At 49.2% G+C, this 13,997-nt stretch overlaps 3 long non-coding RNA genes across 3 annotated transcripts in view; 1 reads left to right on the forward strand and 2 right to left on the reverse strand.

The window, feature by feature from the left end:
- LOC140399571 (uncharacterized) overlaps nucleotides 1–13,997 on the forward strand; it is a 586,817-nt gene that overhangs the window by 388,228 nt on the left and 184,592 nt on the right. The gene's annotated exons all lie outside the window — the stretch shown is intronic.
- LOC140399568 (uncharacterized) overlaps nucleotides 1–13,997 on the reverse strand; it is a 600,283-nt gene that overhangs the window by 49,881 nt on the left and 536,405 nt on the right. The window lies entirely within an intron of this gene.
- On the reverse strand, nucleotides 9,871–12,820 carry LOC140399569 (uncharacterized). Its single transcript, XR_011937724.1, has 2 exons — nucleotides 12,272–12,820; nucleotides 9,871–10,194 (listed from the first exon to the last, which is right to left on the reverse strand). It is a non-coding gene; the product is annotated as an uncharacterized lncRNA (long non-coding RNA).

Here is a 13,997-nt window from a genome sequence, read left to right on the forward strand (position 1 = left end):
GCCCCTACCCCGACTAATTTCCCTGCCGGTGAACAATCCCTACCCTGACTAATTCCCCTGCCAGTGAACAACCCCTACCCTGACTAATTCCCCTGCCAGTGAACAACCCCTACCTTGACTAATTCTCCTGCCAGTGAACAGCCCCTACCCTGACTAATTCCCCTGCCAGTGAACAACCCCTACTCTGACTAATTCCCCTGCCAGTGAACAGCATCGACCCTGACTAATTCCCCTGCCAGTGAACAGCCCCTACCCTGACTAATTCCCCTGCCGGTGAACAGCCCCTTCCCTGACTCATTCCCCTGCCAGTGAACAGCCCCTTCCCTGACTAATTCCCCTGCCAGTGAACAGCCCCTACCCTGACTAATTCCACTGCCAGTGAACAGCCCCTACCCTGACTAATTCCCCTGCCAGTGAACAGCTCCTACCCTGACTAAATCCCCTGCCAGTGAACAGCCCCTACCATGACTAATTCCCCTGCCAGTGAACAGCCCCTACCCTGACTAATTCCCCTGCCGGTGAACAGCCTCTACCCTGACTAATTCCCCTGCCAGTGAACAAACCCTACCCCGACTAATTCCCCTGCCAGTGAACAGCCCCTACCCTGACTAATTCCCCTGCCGGTGAACAGCCTCTACCCTGACTAATTCCCCTGCCAGTGAACAACCCCTTCCCTGACTAATTCCCCTGCCAGTGAACAACCCCTACCCTGACTAATTCCCCTGCCAGTGAACAGCCCCTTCCCTGACTAATTCCCCTGCCAGTGAACAAACCCTACCCTGACTAATTCCCCTGCCGGTGAACAGCCTCTACCCTGACTAATTCCCCTGCCAGTGAACAGCCCCTACCCTGACTAATTCCCCTGCCAGTGAACAGCCCCTACCCTGACTAATTCCCCTGCCGGTGAACAGCCTCTACCCTGACTAATTCCCCTGCCAGTGAACAAACCCTACCCCGACTAATTCCCCTGCCAGTGAACAGCCCCTACCCTGACTAATTCCCCTGCCGGTGAACAGCCTCTACCCTGACTAATTCCCCTGCCAGTGAACAACCCCTTCCCTGACTAATTCCCCTGCCAGTGAACAACCCCTACCCTGACTAATTCCCCTGCCAGTGAACAGCCCCTACCCTGACTAATTCCCCTGCCGGTGAACAGCCTCTACCCTGACTAATTCCCCTGCCAGTGAACAACCCCTTCCCCGACTAATTCCCCTGCCAGTGAACAGCCCCTACCCTGACTAATTCCCCTGCCAGTGAACAGCCCCTACCCTGACTAATTCCCCTCTCAGTGAACAGCCCCTACCCGGACTAATTCCCCTGCTAGTGAACAGCCCCTACCCTGACTAATTCCCCTGCTAGTGAACAGCCCCTACCCTGACTAATTCCCCTGCCAGTGAACAGCCCCTACCTTGACTAATTCCCCTGCCGGTGAACAGCCCCTACCCTGACTAATTCCCCTGCCAGTGAACAGCCCCTACCCTGACTAATTCCCCTGCCAGTGAACAGCCCCTACCCTGACTAATTCCCCTGCTAGTGAACAGCCCCTTCCCTGACTAATTCCCCTGCCAGTGAACAGCCCCTACCCTGAGTAATTCCCGTGCCAGTGAACAATCCCTACCCTGACTAATTCCCCTGCCAGTGAACAGCCCCTACCCTGACTAATTCCCCTGCCAGTGAACAGCCCCTTCCCTGACTAATTCCCCTGCCAGTGAACAATCCCTACCCTGACTAATTCCCCTGCCAGTGAACAATCCCTACCCTGACTAATTCCCCTGCCAGTGAACAGCCCCTTCCCTGACTAATTCCCCTGCCAGTGAACAATCCCTACCCTGACTAATTCCCCTGCCAGTGAACAGCCCCTACCCTGACTAATTCCCCTGCCAGTGAACAGCCCCTACCCCGACTAATTCCCCTGCCAGTGAACAACCCCTACCCCGACTAATTCCCCTGCCAGTGAACAGCCCCTACCCTGACTAATTCCCCTGCCAGTGCCCCTGCCAACTTCTTAGGCAAATTCATACCCTTCTTATCAACCCGAACAACAGCTCTGAGAAACTTGATCAAAAAATACACCTCTTTCGAATGGACAAGTGATCATCAGAGTGGCTTGATTTGAAATCGCAATTAACGACTGCACCTATAACAGCATCTTTCGATCCAAATCGGAAGATGAAAATTTCTACTGATGCGAGTCAGGACAGAATAGGAGCTGTACTGTTGCAAAAAGACGACAGTTCGTCTTTAGTTCCTGTTGCATATGCATCTACTGCGATTACACCAACAGAATGTCGAAATGCTCAAATTGAAAAAGTGTGTTTTGGACACTAACAGGCGTATTTTCCACCTCACTGGTGATGTCCTCTCGTTTTGGAATGGGAGAGTGTTCCCTCATGATGCTCTTGTTGAGATCCTTGGGGTCCATACATATCCGTAGATCACCTGACGGCTTCTTCAAACAAAGGATCGAACTGACCCAGTCAGTCGGTTCAGTGACTCATGAAATCATTCCTTGTTGTTTGAGCCTTCCCAATTCTAGTTTTAGTCTTTCTTTTAGTGGAGCAGGAATTCTCCGAGGACGATGTACCAAAGATTTTGCATCAGTCCTCAACAGGACCTTACACTTGAACGGAAGTGTACCCACGCCTTTAAAGATATCTGCACTGAAAGTCTGTGATTCTATGATTAAATGGTCTCTTTCGAGGAAGGAGTTATTTTCTAGCCTCCTATTAATGGAGAAAATGGTTGACATGGTCCTTGTTTAATGTCGTACATTGTTTCAATAATACCTGTTTTATTGTGTATACTGTTTTAACTCGCCGCTGTTTAATGTCAGACATTGTTTTAATAATCTGTTTGATAATGTATATTGTTTAAATGGTCCCTGTTTAATGTTGGACATTGTTTCAATAATCTTTGTTTTTTTTGTGTCTTCTGTTCAAATGGCCTCTGTTTAATATAAGAAACAGATCGATTTCAGCGGAGCGGTGGGCAAGTGATTTCTGGGAGGTAAGTGTATCCTTTTAAAAAAAAACACTTCTTTTCTGTTTTATTTTTTTCGACCCGGGGATTTCTGGGAAGACCCCCCTTCTCCCCCCCCCCCCCCCCCCCCCCCCCCCCCCCAACCAATAAATTCTGCTGGAGAGGAAACCCGAGACACTACACGTGTAGTGTCTCCCACCCGCCCTCCTCCTCTAACCTAATAATAAGACCCATTGGTGTGAGGTAAGTGCCATATTATATTTTATTATATTATATTATTAGCATTGTGCAGGTCAAGGTTCGGAGGTGGAGGAGCAGTCTCTGTCAGGGAGAGAACCTGAGAACATCTAAGACACTCAGAAGGTAAGAAGGTAAGTAAGTGATTTTTACTCATTTTTACTTTTATAACTTTTTCAAATTGTGTGTGTCGGGGGAAATTGAAGTGACATCACAGAAAAGCTGTGACCTGAGTGGCTGGTTGGGAATCTACACTTAATTTTAAAAATTAAGCATTGGTAACTAATTAAACATAATTACTAAATTATAATTTAGAGGGGTATCTAAGCCAGAGATCGGAGAGTACTATATTTAGTTTTCGCATTTCTATTAGAAATCTAGTGCTAGGAAACAGATAGTTAGCAGTAACTTTGAAATTTAAAAAATATATATATTAAAAAAAAAAAAATTTAAATTTAAATTAATTGACGCAATGTCAGTTAGAGGGGTGCAGTGCTCTGACTGTGAGATGTGGCAGGTCCTGGAGGCTTCCAGCGTCCCGGATGGCTTCATCTGCAGAAAGTGCACCCAACTGGAGCTCCTCACAGACCGCATGGTTCGGTTGGAGCAGCAATTGGATGCACTTAGGAGCATGCAGGTGGCGGAAAGCGTCATAGATCGCAGTTATGTAAATGTGGTCACACCCAAGGTGCAGGCAGAGAAATGGGTGACCACCAGATAGGGCAGGCAGTCAGTGCAGGAATCCCCTGTGGTTGTCCCCCTCTCGAACAGGTATACCCCTTTGGATACTGTCGGGGGGGGGGGGGGGGATAGCCTATCAGGGGAAAACAGCAGCAGCCAGAGCAGTGGCACCACAGCTGGCTCTGATGTTCAGAAGGGAGGGTCAAAGCGCAGAAGAGCAATAGTAATAGGGGACTCTATAGTCAGGGGCACAGATAGGCGCTTCTGTGGACGTGAAAGAGACTCCAGGATGGTATGTTGCCTCCCTGGTGCCAGGGTCCAGGATGTCTCCGAATGGGTAGAGGGCATCCTGAAGGGGGAGGGTAAACAGGCAGAGGTCGTTGTACATATTGGTACTAACGACATAGGCAGGAAGGGGCATGAGGTCCTGCAGCAGGAGTTCAGGGAGCTAGGCAGAAAGTTAAAAGACAGGACCTCTAGGGTTGTAATCTCGGGAGTACTCCCTGTGCCACGTACCAGTGAGGCTAGAAATAGGAAGATAGAGCAGCTAAACACGTGGCTAAACAGCTGGTGTAGGAGGGAGTGTTTCTGTTATCTGGACCACTGGAGCTCTTCCAGGGCAGGTGTGACCGATATAAGAAGGACGGGTTGCATCTAAACCGGAGAGGCATAAATATCCTGGCCGCGAGGTTTGCTAGTGTCACACGGGAGGGTTTAAACTAGTATGGCAGGGGGGTGGGCACGGGAGCAATCGGTCAGAAGGTGAGAGCATTGAGGGAGAACTATGGAATAGGGACAGTGGGGCTCTGAGGCAGAGCAGACAGGGAGAAGTTGCTGAACACAGCGCGTCTGGTGGCCTGAAGTGCATATGTTTTAATGCAAGAAGTATTACGGGTAAGGCAGATGAGGTAGAGCTTGGATTAGTACTTGGAACTATGATGTTGTTGCCATTACAGAGACCTGGTTAAGGGTAGGGCAGGATTGGCAGCTAAACGTTCCAGGATTTAGATGTTTCAGGCGGGATAGAGGGGGATGTAAAAGGGGTGGCGGAGTTGCGCTACTGGCTAGGGAGAATGTCACAGCTGTACTGCGGGAGGACACCTCAGAGGGCAGTGAGGCTATATGGGTAGAGATCAGGAATAAGAAGGGTGCAGTCACAATGTTGGGGGTTTACTACAGGCCTCCCAACAGCCAGCGGGAGATAGAGGAGCAGATAGGTAGACAGATTTTGGAAAAGAGTAAGCACAACAGGGTTGTGGTGATGGGAGACTTCAACATCCCCAATATTGACTGGGACTCACTTAGTGCCAGGGGCTTAGACGGGGCAGAGTTTGTAAGGAGCATCCAGGAGGGCTTCTTAAAACAATATGTAGACAGTCCAACTAGGGAAGGGGCGGTACTGGACCTGGTATTTGGGAATGAGCCCGGCCAGGTGGTAGATGTTTCAGTAGGGGAGCATTTCGGTAACAGTGACCACAATTCAGTAAGTTTTAAAGTACTGGTGGACAAGGATAAGAGTGGTCCTGGGATGAATGTGCTAAATTGGGGGAAGGCTAATTATAACAATATTAGGCGGGAACTGAAGAACATAGATTGGGGGCGGATGTTTGAGGGCAAATCAACATCTGACATGTGGGAGGCTTTCAAGTGTCAGTTGAAAGGAATTCAGGACCGGCATGTTCCTGTGAGGAAGAAGGATAAATACGGCAATTTTCGGGAACCTTGGATAACGAGAGATATTGTAGGCCTCGTCAAAAAGAAAAAGGAGGCATTTGTCAGGGCTAAAAGGCTGGGAACAGACGAAGCCTGCGTGGAATATAAGGAAAGTAGGAAGGAACTTAAGCAAGGAGTCAGGAGGGCTCGAAGGGGGTCACGAAAAGTCATTGGCAAATAGGGTTAAGGAAAATCCCAAGGCTATTTACACGTACATAAAAAGCAAGAGGGTAGCCAGGGAAAGGGTTGGCCCACTGAAGGATAGGCAAGGGAATCTATGTGTGGAGCCAGAGGACATGGGCGAGGTACTAAATGAATACTTTGCATCAGTATTCACCAAGAGAAGAAATTGGTAGATGTTGAGTCTGGAGAAGGGTGTGTAGATAGCCTGGGTCACATTGAGATCCAAAAAGACGAGGTGTTGCGTGTCTTAAAAAATATTAAGGTAGATAAGTCCCCAGGGCCTGATGGGATCTACCCCAGAATACTGAAGGAGGCTGGAGAGGAAATTGCTGAGGCCTTGACGGAAATCTTTGGATCCTCACTGTCTTCGGGGGGATGTCCCGGAGGACTGGAGAATAGCCAATGATGTTCCTCTGTTTAAGAAGGGTAGCAAAGATAATCCAGGGAACTACAGGCCGGTGAGCCTTACTTCAGTGGTAGGGAAATTACTGGAGAGAATTCTTCGAGACAGGATCTACTCCCATTTGGACACAAATGGACGTATTAGTGAGAGGCAGCATGGTATTGTGAAGGGGAGGTCGTGTCTCACTAACTTAATAGAGTTTTTCGAGGAGGTCACTAAGATGATGGATGCAGGTAGGGCAGTGGATGTTGTCTATATGGACTTCAGTAAGGCCTTTGACAAGGTCTCTCATGGTAGACTAGTACAAAAGGTGAAGTCACACGGGATCAGGGGTGAGCTGGCAAGGTGGATACAGAACTGGCTAGGTCATAGAAGGCAGAGAGTAGCAATGGAAGGATGCTTTTCTAATTGGAGGGCTGTGACCAGTGGTGTTCCACAGGGATCAGTGCTGGGAACTTTGCTCTTTGTAGTATATATAAATGATTTGGAGGAAAATGTAACTGGTCTGATTAGTAAGTTTGCAGACGACACAAAGGTTGGTGGAATTGCGGATAGCGATGAGGACTGTCAGAGGATACAGCAGGATTTAGATTGTTTGGAGACTTGGGCGGAGAGATGGCAGATGGAGTTTAATCCGGACAAATGTGAGGTAATGCATTTTGGAAGGTCTAATGCAGGTAGGGAATATACAGTGAATGGTAGAACCCTCAAGAGTATTGAAAGTCAAAGAGATCTACTAGGAGTACAGGTCCACAGGTCATTGAAAGGGGCAACACAGGTGGAGAAGGTAGTCAAGAAGGCTTACGACATGCTTGCCTTCATTGGCCGGGGCATTGAGTATAAGAATTGGCAAGACATGTTGCAGCTGTATAGAACCTTAGTTAGGCCACACTTGGAGTATAGTGTTCAATTCTGGTCGCCACACTGCCAGAAGGATGTGGAGGCTTTAGAGAGGGTGCAGAAGAGATTTACCAGAATGTTGCCTGGTATGGAGGGCATTAGCTATGAGGAGCGGTTGAATAAACTCGGTTTGTTCTCACTGGAACGAAGGAGGTTGAGGGGAGACCTGATAGAGGTCTACGAAATTATGAGGGGCATAGACAGAGTGGATAGTCAGAGGCTTTACGCCAGGGTAGAGGGGTCAATTACTAGGGGGCATAGGTTTAAGGTGAGAGGGGCAAGGTTTAGAGTAGATGTACGAGACAAGTTTTTTACGCAGAGGGTAGTGGGTGCCTGGAACTCGCTGCCGGAGGAGGTGGTGGAAGCAGGGACGATAGTGACATTTGAGGGGCATCTTGACAAATACATGAATAGGATGGGAATAGGAAGATACGAACCCAGGAAGTGTAGAAGATTGTAGTTTAGTCGGGCAGCAAGGTCAGCATGGAGGGCCGAAGGGCCTGTTCCTGTGCTGTACATTTCTTTGTTCTTGAAACTGTTTAAATGGCCATTTTTGCGGGGGAAAGCACTATTAAAATCGGCTCTTTAAAGTAATTCTTTTAAATAATCTTTTAAATAATCTGTGCTGACTGGAGGTCACTATTTAAATGTTCTCCCTTTAATGTAGTGCAGGGCACTATTTTAGTTTCTCTGTTGAGTGGAGAACACTTTTTCAATCATCTCTTTTGAATGTCGGACTGTATTTAAATAGACGCAGTTTAATGTAGGAAACTGTTTAATTGATTTATTTAATGTGTGGCATTGTTTAAATGACCTCACATTGTTGTAGTAGTTTGTATTTAATATTGTACATGGCTTAAATAGTCTCTGTTAAATTCAGGACACTGGTTAAATAAACTATTTCTAAAACGGCTATATTTTTAATGTTAGTTTTTTAATGTCCGCTTCATGTAGGACACTCATTCAAAGATCTTTTTAAAACTTCGTTCATGGGATGTGGGCACCGCAGTCTGTGCCATAATTTTCGGCCAATCCTCAATGTTGCAGCAGTTAATAGTCAACAACATTGCTGTGGGTCTGATGTCACATGTCGGCCGGACCAGGTAAAGGCGGCAGATTTCCTCCCGGAAGGACATTTGTGAACCAGATGGGTTTTTACGACAACAGACAATTGTTTCATGGTCGCCGTCAGATTTCAGTGAATTCAAATGTCACCATCTGCCATGGTGGGACTTGAACCTGCGTCCCCAGAGCATTACTTAGGGTCTCTGAGTCTTTCCTTAACTAGTCCAATGAAAATACCACTACGCCACCGCCTCCCCTCTACACCTATTCCTGATTCCTTTTGGCAGTAACCGAATCTCGTCCCCACCCTCTCTTTGCCTTCCGCACCCAGTGACAGTCATTCCCATCTCTCCGAATCCTTTCTAAACACACTGAAAATCTTCCTTAGTTCCTCATTCCCTCCCCACCCATTGAAAGTTACCTTGACCCCTGTCACCACCACTTTTCTCTCCGCTGAAACGTTTCCCAGCACCATCTGCACTCACTGGAAATTCCCCTCACTATTCTTCTCCCTCCGACCGTTCAAAATATCTTGTAGCAAGATCAATCCACCTGTGACACATAAAACCTCTTCCCCTCCAGAGCGAATATCGTTCCGTCCGCTAAAACCTTTCCCAGTACTCTACCTTTGCGGTAACCTACAACCACGCATGGTGTTCGGAACCCCCTGCCCCCCCCCCCCCCCCCCCCTCCCTCCCCCATGGCGACTAGAGACCCTTCACGGTGTCCTGAAGCCCTCCAGGGCGCCGAGAGAACCTTCACGGTTTCCTGATCCCCCCCATGGCGCCTAGAGACACTTCACGGTGCCCTGCCACCCCCCCCATAGCGCCTGGAACCCTTCCCAGCGCCCAGCCCTCCTCCATGGCGCCAAGAGGCCCATAATGGTGCCCTGCACCCATCCGTGGCGCCTGGAAACCCTTAACGGTGCTCTACACCCCTCCAAAGCGCCCAGAGACCCGTGCCGATGCCCTGAACACCTCCATGGCACCTAGAGACCCTTCATGGTGCCCAGACCCCCTCCATGGCGCCTAGAGACCCTTCACGGTGCCCTGAACCACTCCATGGCGCCCAGAGACCCTTCACGGTGCCCTGACCCCCTCCATGGCGCCCAGAGACCCTTCACGGTGCCCTGAACCACTCCATGGCGCCCAGAGACCCTTCACGGTGCCCTGACCCCCTCCATGATGCCGGGAAACCCGCAACGGTGTTCTGAAACACTTTACGGCGCCTAGAAACCGTTAACGGATCCCGGAAAACTTTTGTGGTCACCTGAAAACATCCCGGGTGCCGTGAAAAATGAAAGCAAACCTCAGCACCCACTCAACATTTCCTCCACACTCTGATCTCCTGCACCATCCCCTGAATTATGATCTCAGCTTCGGAATCACTTTACCATCCTCTTACCCACCCACTAAATCCCTTCCCTATTTTCTGAATCAATTGCCGAGCTCCAGAACCATTTCCATGGTTACCTTCTATCACTTCCAGATCCCCAGCCCGTTCTCCATAGCCCAGTATTTGTGAGACACCCTCACATGTAAGTGGTCAGAGAGCTGATATTGTGGCCCCCTATCTTATCTCAGACCATTTGCACCGACCTCCCCTTCCCTTTATCTGCAATGAACACATCTGTGCCCAGCCTCAATTCAAACCGGACACCTTCGCTACAGACAGCCTGATCCTGAGGGGAAACAAGACATGAAGCAGTGACCAATGCAGTAAGTTTTATTTCTGATTACAGGCCATTATCCAGACAGCAGGAATACAAGGTCAGGTGTTAGAGGAGTGAAGTAATAAATTAGCCTGTTTTCCAGGAAAGAAGCTTCCATTCAGAGAGAACATGGAGATCCCGGGTTGATGGGAGTCCCTCACTGGATCATTCATCTTTACCTTCAATACCGTTTTGACCATTCATCGCTCCATAGAGTTTTTTTTTTTCCAGGTCAGGTGAACGTCAGGTATCATCTTCTCAGTGATTGGCTCATCACTGAGTCTGGTCACGCCACTCGGCGGATGTTTTGAATGAAAACCCCCTAAAAGTAAAAGAAAACATGATGATGGAACTAATTACGGGTTCCTCAGCCTGATGGAGAACAATGAGAAAACAGAAAGCAGAATCTGTCAGCCGGACAGGGACACACTCGGCACAAAGCAGCAACATTAGGTTTGTTGTATATAATAATATTCCACAGTTTACAGCCTCCCACTCCAGAACTTGGAAAAGCCCACTCCGTCTCTCCATCTCTTGGTCTGTACAAACTCACTCACTCCACCTTCTGGTCTGTACAAGCTCACTCACTCCACCTCCTGGTCTGTACAAACTCACGCCCTCCACCTCCTGGTCTGTACAAACTCACTCACTCCACCTCCTGGTCTGTACAAACTCACGCCCTCCACCTCCTGGTCTGTACAAACTCCCTCCCTCCCTCCACCTCCTAGTCTGTACAGACTCCCTCTACCTCCTGGTCTGTACAAACTCACCGTCTCCCTCCAACTCCTGGTCTGTACAAACTCACTCCCTCCACCTCCTGGTCTGTGCAAATTCCCTCCCTCCCTCCACCTCCTGGTCTGTACAGACTCCCTCCACTCCTGGTCTGTACAAACTCCCTCCCTCCCTCCACCTCCTGGTCTGTACAGACTCCCTCTACCTCCTGGTCTGTACAAACTCACCGTCTCCCTCCACCTCCTGGTCTGTACAAACTCCCTCCCTCCCTCCACCTCCTGGTCTGTACAAACTCCCTCCACCTCCTGGTCTGTACAAACTCCCTCCCTCCCTCCACCTCCTGGTCTGTAGAAACTCCCTCCACCTCCTGGTCTGTACAAACTCCCTCCCTCCACCTCCTGGACTGTACAAATACACCCCCTCCAACTTCTGGTCTGTACAAACTCCCTCCACCTCCTGGTCTGTACAAACTCACTCCCTCCACCTCCTGGTCCGTACAAACTCCCTCACTCCCTCCACCTCCTAGTATTGACAAACTCACTCCCTCCACCTACTGGTCTGTACAAACTCCCTCCCTCCACCTCTTGGCCTGTACAAACTCCCTCCCTCCACCTCCTGGTCTGTACAAACTCACTCCCTGCCCCCACCTCCTGGTCTGTACAAATTCAATCCCTCCACCTCCTGGTCTGTACAAACTCACTCTCTCCCTCCACCTCCTGGTCTGTACAAACCCACTCCCTCCCTCCTCCTCCTGGTCTGTACAAACTCACTCCCTCCACCTCCTGGTCTGTACAAACTCCCTCCCTCCACCTCCTGGTCTGTACAAACTCACTCCCTCCACCTACTGGTCTGTACAAACTCACTCCCTCCACCTCTTGGCCTGTACAAACTCCCTCCCTCCACCTCCTGGTCTGTACAAACTCACTCCCTGCCCCCACCTCCTGGTCTGTACAAACTCACTCCCTCTACCTCCTGGTCTGTACAAACTCACTCCCTCCACCTCCTGGTCTGTACAAACTCACTCCCTCCACCTCCTGGTCTGTTCAAACTCCCTCACTCCCTCCACCTCCTGGTCTTCACAAACACACTCCCTCCACCTCCTGGTCTGTACAAATTCACTCCGTCCCTCCACATCCTGTTCTGTACAAATTCACTCCGTCCCTCCACATCCTGGTCTGTACGAACTCCCACCCTCTACCTCCTGTACCGAAGTACAGTGAAAATTAAATGGGGAGAAATAGCTGATGGAGATGCTGATCCTGTCTTCACACACAGTCCACACTCTCACAATCTGTAGCAGTGTCAGTGACCAGGAGCAGTAACTGAATTCTGCAATAAGGACAATGACAGAGTTTGCTATCCGGATCAATGATCCCACTATGACCCAGCAACGTGCCCCGCTCAGTAACTTGTGGTTTCATTATTGATCCGTGTGGACCAGCTCACAAAACCAACAAGCCCCGCGAAACACTCCGATAGTGACTAAAATATCAGAGATTTACCAATGGAGATTGTTTATCCTGAATTCTTCAGTTTGTTTTAGAATCTCACAATCCACATCTCTTAACCTATCAAACCATTGCATTCATAGCAAATACAATCGATTTAAAATTAATCTGCATGAACCCCAGCGGCTTTAGTGTTGGAGAACGTTAAGAGATTCTTACTTCCTTCCATAATATCTGGTCTCGCTCCAGTAGGATTGCTCTGAGTCAGCACTAGAAATACAAGCACCAGGAACAGCCCTTTCTGCATCTTCACTGGGGTCTGTCAGAGTTACGGTCAGAATGCTGGTGTAGATCTGCTCTCTATCGAATCGCGGAGTGTTGCTGCTTTTATAATCCCACGAGCGGGCGTGTCTGCTTCCTGGTGATATCATTGGAAACTGTGTTTTCCTTATTGCTGCCTTATTTCCATGAATGTCGCCTTGAGCAAAGCCAGATCCACACAGCTGTTTAGTTTAAAAATCTAAAGGGGACAGCAGTGTACCTCGCTAGTGTTCCACATGATGTGTTCCTCTTGCTGACATCCTCTCCCTCCGAAATGAAGCTGTGCTTAGACTACATATACAGACACAGTGCCTGTAAAAATGTTCATCAAAACCCCTGAATTTGGACGAACGTCCTTTTTTGTGAAGCACATCTGTATCTTAGATCCTGCCTCGTTGTGTAAGGCCATCTTCAGATGCCTATCCACATGTAGGTCCGGACACTGTATCCCTGCACTCTTCAGACCGGAGACATTATTTCCGTGTCGTCCCTGCCTCGCACTTTTGTTAAAATGCATCACGTCACAATGAAGGAAAAGAAGAGCAAAGCAAATTACAGCACAAGAGCAGGCCCTTCGGCCCTTCAAGACTGCAGCCACTTTGCTGCCCGTCTGAAAGGCGCTTCTGTGGCCGCGAAAGGACTCCAGGTTGGTAGTTTGCCTCCCTGATGCCAAGGTCCTGGATGTCTCTGAGCGGCTACAGAGCATCTTCAAACGGGAGGCTATCAGACAGAGGTCATTGCCCACATTGGCACCAATGACATAGGAGAAGGAGTAGCGGTGTCCTGTGACTGCAATTTACGCAGCTCGGTACAATATTAAAAAGCAAATCCTCTAGGGTAGTAATCTCAGGAATACTCCAGGCGCCATGTACTCGCAAGGCTAGCAACAGGGATATAGTGCAGATGAACACGTGACTAAAGAACTGCTGCAGAAGGGAGGGCTTCAATTTTTTTGATGACTGGGATGTCTTCCACGGAAGGCGAGGCCTTACAAGAAGGGCAGGTTACACCTGAACTAGAGGGGCACCAATATCCTGACTCGGAGGCTTGCTTGTATGCTATCTGTCTTACTCAGATACACTCCAGACCTCCAGGCCCACTGAGTTCGACCTCCCTCAGCCTCCCCTTCCTGTTCTCCTGGCTGACCCTGGTACCATGCTCATCCCCAGCCTCTACACTTGCTCGCGTACTGTCCTGATTCCCAGCCCTGCCAGATTAGTTTAAACCCACCCGCACAATACAGCTGTAGATGGTTGGGCCCCCGGCAATATCCTGAGGAACTCCTGCAGCGATGCCCAACCATCGTACCTTCTGCCAGTTATGACTCCAACCAGCGGAGAGTTTTCCCCCTGATTCCCATTGACTCACAGTGGAACATCATCTTTGTGTATTTCATGATGCCTTTCTTTTATTCCTTTCTTTATCTCTGTCGCACATCCCGACTACTGCCTGGGGGTCTGTACTTAACTCCCATCAGGCTTTTTCCCCTTTCTGCTCCTCAACTCTACCCACGCAGATTCTATGCCTTCCGACCCAATATCGCTTCTGACTATAAATTGAATTCATTTCCTTACTAACAATGCAACCACGCTCCCTCGTCCCAGCTGCGTGTCCTTTCTGGAGG

This window comes from Scyliorhinus torazame, chromosome 23 (genome assembly GCF_047496885.1).
Source record: "Scyliorhinus torazame isolate Kashiwa2021f chromosome 23, sScyTor2.1, whole genome shotgun sequence".
NCBI lineage: Eukaryota > Metazoa > Chordata > Chondrichthyes > Carcharhiniformes > Scyliorhinidae > Scyliorhinus > Scyliorhinus torazame.